The sequence below is a fragment of the Erinaceus europaeus genome, chromosome 2 (genome assembly GCF_950295315.1).
Source record: "Erinaceus europaeus chromosome 2, mEriEur2.1, whole genome shotgun sequence".
Lineage (NCBI taxonomy): Eukaryota > Metazoa > Chordata > Mammalia > Eulipotyphla > Erinaceidae > Erinaceus > Erinaceus europaeus.
Window position 1 is genome coordinate 88,602,009 of NC_080163.1, and position 8,847 is coordinate 88,610,855.

At 41.8% G+C, this 8,847-nt stretch overlaps 1 protein-coding gene and 1 pseudogene across 5 annotated transcripts in view; one reads left to right on the forward strand and one right to left on the reverse strand.

Moving 5' to 3' along the window:
* PRIMPOL (primase and DNA directed polymerase) overlaps positions 1-8,815 on the reverse strand; it is a 45,409-nt gene extending 36,594 nt beyond the window's left edge. For 4 of the 5 annotated variants that reach the window (XM_060184074.1, XM_060184068.1, XM_016185803.2 and 1 more), the window contains exons 1-2: positions 8,328-8,815; positions 5,323-5,472 (exon numbers count right to left, since the gene is read on the reverse strand). The gene's annotated coding sequence lies outside the window, so the exon portion shown is untranslated. The remainder of the gene's footprint in view (positions 1-5,322; positions 5,473-8,327) is intronic. The other variant, XM_060184057.1, reaches the window with a different exon arrangement.
* LOC103108719 (actin-related protein 2/3 complex subunit 3-like) lies at positions 1,755-4,418 on the forward strand (annotated as a pseudogene).
* Positions 8,816-8,847: the final 32 nt, after the last annotated feature.

Sequence of the window (8,847 nt, forward strand, 5' to 3'; positions counted from 1 at the left end):
TACAAAGAGATCATAACTACTGTTGATAACAGTTTCCAAGTTCTAAAGAAAATTATTTATTATGTTTTAAAATCGTACACTTAAGAAATTATTTCTTAACATGGCACCAGAAAGTTTAGCCCTGTTTGATACTAAGTTCTATATGTGGTAGTGAAGGTTAGAAAAATGTCTATCTTGGTCTGGTTATGTAACTGTACAAAGAAAAGAACACTGGGGAATCTAAATGGAAAGTAAATTCAAATGACCAATCCAAGCAGGCCTGTCTTCCCCAAGGTTAAGCCTACATTCACCCAGCTATGGCACTTGGTGGTGTGGAAACAGCCAGTTAGGCCTCGGGGCACCAGGTCTCATGACCACCAGCTTCCAGGAACATCTGACAACTGCCTGGCCGTGGTTCTCCTACCTTCTTTCTTTTGCCCATAACAAGTTGATTTCTATTCCCTAACCTCAACATTTCTCTATGTTCTGAGATTATTCCATGTTTTGCTTTCTGACACACTTGTAAAAGTCTTAATATTTAGTAATGGCCTTATAGTTGGCAATATTTTCTAAATATGAACCTTCTCACAGTCTCTTGGAACACATTTATTCTATATACAGCTTGTGGCACAGAGAACACAACTATCTATTAAGTGAGTAAATATACAGATATCATATAGCAGGGCTTCCAAAAGTAAGCTAACTTAGAGTGTACCAAAAGCTCCTCAAATGTAATACAAAGAGGACAAAACAACCTAATTGAAAAATAAAAGTCAGTGGCCCACGAGGCAGGACAGAAGAATCGGACGCTAGCACATGAGGTCCTAAGTTATACCCCTGTCATCACATGTGGCAGATGCACTGGTTCTCTCTCATTTCTCTATTGATACATAAATATTTTAAAAGTCCAAATGTTAACAGACACTTCACCAAGGAAGGTATAGAGATGACATATAAGTGTATGAAAAGGTGTTCCTGGGACTGGGTGTTGGCACATTCAGTAGAAGGGACTGGGTGTTGGCACATTCAGTAGAATATACACACACTTCACAGAAGGAGGAATCAGGTTCAAGCTCCCTGTCCCCATCTGCGGATCAAAGCTTTGTAAGTGGTAAAGCAGTGCTGCAAGTAAGTAATTTTCTCTGTCTCTCTCTCTCTGTCCTCTCCTTTCATCACAATTTCTACATCTATCCAAATCAAGTAAGTAAATAAATAGATGTTTCATATATGTCATCAAAGGAATACAAATTAAAACAATGAGATACCACACACCTATTAGAATGGCCAAAATCTAGAACACTGTCAATATCAAATGCTATCAAAATGTGGAACAACAAATGGAAAACACAGACACTTTGAGAGACAGTTCAGGGGTCTCTTACAAAACCAGACATTCTTACTATGTGGTTCAGCATCTGTGCTCCTTGTCATTTACTCAAAGAAGTTAAAAAATAGATAACCACACACACAATAGTAACTGCACAATAGTATAGATAGCAGCAGAATTCATAATTGCCAAGACTTGTGAGCACCAGGATGTACTTCACAAAGTAAAAGGATAAAAAGTAGTACCAGAAAACGGAGTCATATTCAGCATCAGAAGAAATGTTCTGTTAAGCTATTAAAATGCATACTCAGTGAAAGAAACCAACCTAAAGAGACTGTATACTATGTGATACAAATGTATGACATTCTAGAAGAAAGCAAAATAATGAAAGTGGCAAACAGATCAGTGATTGACTGCCAGGGGAGATAGAGACAGGGTAGATGAAAAGATGCAGAGAATGTGCAACCCTGTAGAATGTGTAGTGAGTAACTATGGGTAATACTGAGTCAGTATGGGTTCAACTATTGCAACAAAGGTCTCACTCTGGTAGAGGACAGTGGAAATGGTGGAAGTTGAACACACATGAAAGCAGGAGAGATAGAGGAAACCTCGTACCTTTTGCTTATTATTTTTTTAAATGAAGCAACAGAAGATGAACCCAAGGTTTAACACATGTGCAATATTAATGCTAAGTGGCCTCCCTAACCTAATTTTTTAGTCTCTATATTAGAGAGAAAAAAAAGGACAGAAAGAAACAGGATAACATCCCTTCACAAACCATAGTGCTCTGATTTATTTATTTCCCTTTGTTGCCCTTGTTGTTTTATTCTTGAAGTTATTATTGTTGTTTTTGTTGGACAGGACAGAGAAAAATGGAGAGAGGAGGGGAAGACAGAGATGGGGAGAGAAAGACAGACACCTGCAGACCTGCTTCACTGCTTGTGAAGCGACTCCCCTGCAGGTGGAGAGCCAGAGGCACGAACTGGGATCCTTATGCCAGTCTTTGTGCTTTGTGCCACATGAGCTTAACCCGCTGCACTACTGCCCGAGTCCCCTAAAGTTTTATTTTTATAGAGTAAAATATAGTAATAATTGGGGCTGGGGAGACAGCATAATGGTTATGCAAAAAAAGGCTTTTATGCCTGAAGCTTTAAAGTCCCCAACACAAATTCAATCCCCAACACAAGCCAGAGCTGATCAGTGCTTGGGTAAAAATAAAAATAAATATACATACAAATCCAGGCCTGAGGTCAGTTAACCTGGTAGGGTGCTCCTCTTATATACAAAGCCCTGGGTTTGAACCTTAGCACAAATCAGAGTACCACAGCATTAGGAGTAAGTTTCATAGATGGTAGAATGATGCTGTGGTATCTCTGTCTCTATTTGATCTGAAATAAAAAGAATAAAAAAGTTATTCCAGTGCTATCTAGCTAGAACTTTCTCCTGTTGAAAAAAAAAATAAAAAGGAAAATAAAAACCAGGGCTGGTACTGCATAAACTGACATGGTACTCTGGCTTTACTCTGACTCCAACTTTCTTTCCCTCTAGCTATCTCTTCCTCCATGACCACCTCATCTGAAATTCTCTCTCTGCCTGGAAATAAATAAATGTTTAAAAATCAAAATAGGAATAGGCAGTGATGCAGTCAGTAGAGTGCACATGTTACCCAGGTTCAAGTCTCTAGTCTTCATCTGCAGGATGAAGCTCTACAATTTTTCTTTCCCAGTAAAGAAAAAAGAAAGAAAAAAATGGCCATAAGAAGTACTGGAGAGGGCCGGATGGATGGTAGTACAGCAGGTTAAGCACACATGGCACGAAGCACAAGGACTGGTGCAAGGATCCCGGCTCCCCACTTGCATGTCTGCAGGTGTCTATCTTTCTCTCCCTTTCTGTCTTCCCCTCCTCTATCAATTTCTCTCTGTCCTATCCAACAACAACAATAAGAAAAACAGCAACAACAATAACGACAACAAAATGGAAAAAAATAGCTCGTAGGAGCAGTGAATTCATAGTGCAGGCACCAAGCCCCAGAGATAACCCAGGAGGCAAAAAAAAAAAAAAAAAAAAAACGGAGTGCTAGAGTCATCATGCAGGCACCAAGACCCAATGAATGATAGCCCTGATGGCAACAAAGAACAAAAATTGAAAGTATTTTAAAAAATATACTAATTGACCTTTTTTTTTTTTTTGGTCCTAATACCATTCTATGCTTGCACAGTACATATTTAAGGTTCCCCCAAACTACAGTTTAGAATAAGAAAATGTGAGTGGAAGCACTGAACCTGAACCCTGTGGCTTGAAACCAGGACACCTACAAGATGCCGAGAAATAGAAGAATAAAAGAAAATTGGAAAGGCTGCGCAGCAGTGGTTTCACTCCTGCACAGCGCCCTGGATTCATTGCTTGCCACCACTTGAGAAAGAGATAAGAAAAGCATATCATTCTTCTCTTATGGACCCTGACACCAAACTCATCGGCAACATGGCGTTGTTGCCTATTAGAAGTCAGTACAAAGGACCTGCCCACCGAGAGACAAAAGATACAGGAATTGTGAATGAAGCCATCTATTACTTCAAGGCCAATGTTTTCTTCAAAAACTATGAAATTAAGAATGAAGCTGATAGGATATATATATATATCCCTCTATATTTCTGAGTGTCTAAAGAAGCTCCAAAAGTGCAATTCCAAAAGCCAAGGTGAGAAGGAAATGTACACCCTGGGAATCGCTAATTCCCCCTTTCCTGGAGAGCCTGGTTTCCCACTTAATGCGATTTATGCCAGACCTGCAAACAAACAGGAAGATGAGGTGATGAGGGCATACTTACAGCAGCTAAGGCAAGAGATAGGACTGAGACTTTGGGAGAAAGTTTTTGACCCTCAGAATTTAGATAAACTCAGCAAGTGGTGGACTTGCTTTGTGAAGAGACAGTTCATTTATAAGAGTCTCTCAGGACCTGGTCAGTAAAGAGAGCCTGGGCGGGCACTGTCACTACGGCTTTGGATAGCAATTTATAGCAAGATGTACACAGTTCTTTGCCTTTATTTCATAGTTTTATACAGAACAAAGAAGAGAGCATGTCTCTCCTTGAAAAGCTCATTATCAACAATTTGGGGGAGAGGTCTGAAGTCTGATTGCTTTATTAAGCTTGTGCTTAATAAAAGTGTTAATAATAAAGAAATTTCTAACATCCTATGTCAAAAAAAAAAAGAATAAGAAAATATGGGGGGGGGTGGTAGTGCAGCAGGTTAAGCGCACATGGTGTGAAGTGCAAGGATACTGGTTGGAGTCTCCGGCTCCCCACCTGCAAGGGGGTCACTTTACAAGTGGCGAAGCAGGTCTGCAGGTGTCTCTTTCTCTATCCTTCTCCATTTCTCTCTATCCTATTCAACAACAGCAGCAATGGCAACAATAACAATAAGGGCAACAAAATGGAAAAAATAGCCTCCAAGAGCAGTGGATTTGTAGTGTAGGCACCCAGCCCCAGCAATAACCCTGGAGGAAAAAAAAAAAAAAGAGTAAGAAAATATGGTGAAGGATTATTCTTTTCTGGTTCCCTCTCTGCCTTCCATAGGACCTCAATCTAGCCAGTATAACACAACCAGATTAACCAGACTTAAAAACCTTTTCATAAGGGCTGAGTGATAGCACACATGGTAGATTACACACACATCACCATGCACAAGGAGCCAGGTTCAAGCTCCCAATATCCACCTGCATTGGGAGAAGTTTCACAACTGTAAAAAATAAATAAATAAAAAATAAAAAATAAATCTATATATATGTGGAGAGAGAGAAGGGGGGAAGGGAAAACAAAAATATGAAGAAAAGGAAGTGGCCAACGAGAGCAGTAGAGGCATTGTGCGGACATCCATCCCAATGATAACCCTGGTGAAAAAAAAAAAAAAAAGCATTCCCATAGAGCTACTCATAGGCAAATCAGAGTACCACTCAATTCACAATTGTAACAAACTTCAAGATATCCAAACTCTCCAGAATCTAGACCAAAACCACTTACCATTTTACTTCTTAGTGTCTGTCTGCCTCAACAAATGAATGCTATGACTACTTCCTGCATCTGGTCACTTGAAGGGCCTTCTTTCTTGCATGTTTCACTCATGTGAAATGTCCTATGTAGCCATCTTTCAAGTTTTTTCCCCTCCAAAACCTAGATAGAAAAAAAAAAATTTAAGAGTAATAGCTGGCCCAAATGGACATGATGGGCCTAGACCTCGAATAAATCCCTCTCTCCATTGTTACTGGTCATTTCTATCAGGAACAATAAAAAAGACCCCTTTGTGGGCCCCCATACGACCTTGCCCTCAACTTGGATCAACAATGGTAGAGAATGTTCCATCCCCCGAAGGATGTGAGCTTACATCTACAGGGATGCAGAGGTCACATAGGCTCCTAAGCTGAATATGGGCCCCAGATCACATCAAATCGATGGGGTTTATAGTCAACAATATTTATACCCCTTTTCCATATTAGGAAGCTACTCTCTTCCCTGATCCAGCTTTCTGTTCCTTTTTCCAGCCATGACATCATCTCCCCAGGCAATAACTTGGATCCACCTGTATATCAGATTTCAGGCTCAGGGGAAAAAAGAAAAAAAAAAAAACTAGTATAGCCACAGGCCCTTTCAAATATAACTAAAATATGCCTATTAGCTATCTATAGAATGGAGGACCACCACCCCCCAACTCTTCATCTGCACTATTCCAGCCATGATTGTTCAACAATTTGTTTGGCTTTGTATATTAACTCTCCTTTCAGCCACCAGCCACCAGGTTCCAGATGCCATCAGGATGCCGACCAGACTTCTCCAGACAGACAACCCCACCAATATGTCCTGGAGCTCTGCTTCCCCAGAGCCCTTCCCCATTAGGGAAAGAGAGAGGCAGGCTGGGAGTATGGATCGACCTGTCAATGCCCAAGTTCAGCGGAAAAGCAATTATAGAAGCCAGACCTTCCACCTTCTGCCTCCCACAATGGCCTTGGGTCCATACTCCCAGAGGGATAAAGAATAGGAAAGCTATCAAGGGAGGGGATGGGATACAGACTTCTGGTGGTGGGAACTGTGTGGAGTTGTACCCCACCCCTCTTATCCTATGGTTTAGTCAGTTTTCTTTTTGTAAATAAAAAATTTTTAAAAAGAGTAATAGCTGGACTCAGAAGACATTGCTTTTGGGAGACTGTCAGTCTATAATTAAAGTTCCTATGGGATAAAGTAATTTAGGAAAAAACAACTGCTGGTGCATAAGTTAACACAGAAAGGGGTTTGGGCATCACAGTGGAGTAAAAAGGCCTTAATCTAACTATACTAATACCTTCCTTGCCAATCAATACCACGCTGAACCATTGTTGGTTTGGAAGTGGGTCCTCTTTTTCAGTTTTATCACAACAGAAAAAAAAAAAAGAATACTCTGATGGTCCCTAAATTTGAGATAAACAAAGAAAGGTACAAATTACATTCCTGGGATCTAAATTTAAAAAGTCATTCTTCTTTAATCAAGAGAAATCAGTCTTTGTAAGCTCATATAAAAAGGGAATTTCTCCCCACAGAGGTTGCTGAATGGGTAAGAAAATGTATTTTAAAGGGGCCAGGTGGTGGTGCACCTGGTTGAGTGCACATGTTACAGTGTGCAAGGACCCAGGTCCGAGCTCCTGGTCCCCACCTGCAGTGGGAAAGCTTCACAAGTGATGAAGGAGTGATGCAGGTGTCTCTCTCCCTATCAGCCCCTTCCCTCTCAATTTCTGACTGTCTATCCAACAAATAAAGATTTAAAAAAAAAAAAAAGAAAAGAAAATGCATTTTAAAATGCCTGGTAGTGGCATATCTGACTGAGTATATACATCACCATCTCAGGGACCCAGATTCAAGTCTCCTGTCCCCACCTGAAGGGGGAAGCTTCACAAAATGGTAGCAGTTTCTCTCTTTCTTCCTATATCTCTGTTTTATAAAATGAAATGGGGGGCTAGATAAGATATAGAGGCTGGTATTGGTGTCTTGCAGGCATGAAGCCATGGTGATAACACTAGTGGAAAGAGAAAGACCTGATTTAATCTAAATTTATCGCCTAATTTGCATGTAAATAATCAGGCTTCTTCCAACATGAAGACCCCAAATCTCATCTGCTGTACTCTTACCTTTAGGTTCCTGATAATTATTCATTTATTTATTTTTATTGGGGGATTAATGTTTTACAGTCAACAGTAAATACAATAGTTTGTACATGTGTAACATTTCCCAGTTTTCCACACAACAATACAACCCCACTAGATCCTCCTCTACCATCATATTAGGTTCCTGATTATTAAACAATTTGTTCTGCTTTATGTCTTAATGCTTTTCAGCCACCAAGTTACAAATGCTACCAAGACACCAACCTGACTTCCCTGAGCAGATCACCTCAGCAATGTACCCTGGAACCCCACCTCCCCAGAGCTCTGCCCCACTAGGTAAAGGTAGAAACACGCTGGAGGTATGGAGCCACCTGCCAACACCCATGTTTAGCAGAGAAGCAATTACAGAAGCCAGACTGTCCACCTTCCCCTCCCCATAAAGATCTTGAGTCCATACTCCCAGAGGGATAAAGAATAGGGAAACTTCGTGGTCTGGGAGGTGGCGCAGTGGGTAAAGCCTTGGACTCTCAAGCATTAGGTCCTGAGTTCAATCCCCCGCAGCACATGTACGGGAGAGATGTCTGGTTCTCTCTCTCCTCCTACTTTCTCATTAATGAATATAAATAAATAAACAAACAAAAGAATGGTGAGGGAGGAATATGGAACTCGTGCTGGGTATTGTATGGGACTGTACCCCTCTTATCCCATAATCGTGTCAATCAATATTAAATGACTAATAAAATAAATTTTAAAAAAAATCATAGACTGCAGAAAGACCTGAAAATTGTGACCCAAAGCAGGCAGGAAGCAGTAGGGCTGTTAATGGCCTCAGGCCAGAGAAATGGGGATGCACCGAGAGGCCACCTGCCTCTTCAAGGGCAGCAGGATTTTATTTACCTTTATATCTTTATTGTCACTTATCTCTGGGCCCCGGTTGCCAGCAGAAGGAGTTCCCTAAGTCTTTTTTTCCCCTTCACTTGGCACAACAGAGAGGAAAGGAAGAGATAGAGAGTCACGCCGGAAGCACTGCTTTTCCGCTGGAGAAGTTATTCCCTGCAGGTGGGGGCTGGGGGTATTGAACCCGGGGCCTTGTGCATGGTAATGCGTGCGCTTTACCAGGTGCGCCCCTCCCCCCCAACCAGTCTTGAGGGCAGCAAGAATTTTACTTATGGCCTCTGCTCCACTTCCTCCGGGAGGTCAGGCTGTGCCTCCGGCCGACCCTATGGTCTTTCTTGGCGTAAGGGCTCGCCGTGGTGCTGAGTCCCCTCCACACCTGGATGAGCCTTCAAACTGGGCGCGGAGGAGGAGCCCAGGGCTGGCCCTGCGCTAAGTGGGCTGGGAGGGTGCGCAGTGCCCAGCGGTCCTCGCGCCGGAGCACTAGGCGGGGCCGGAAGTGAGGGCGGAGTTTCGGGACTGT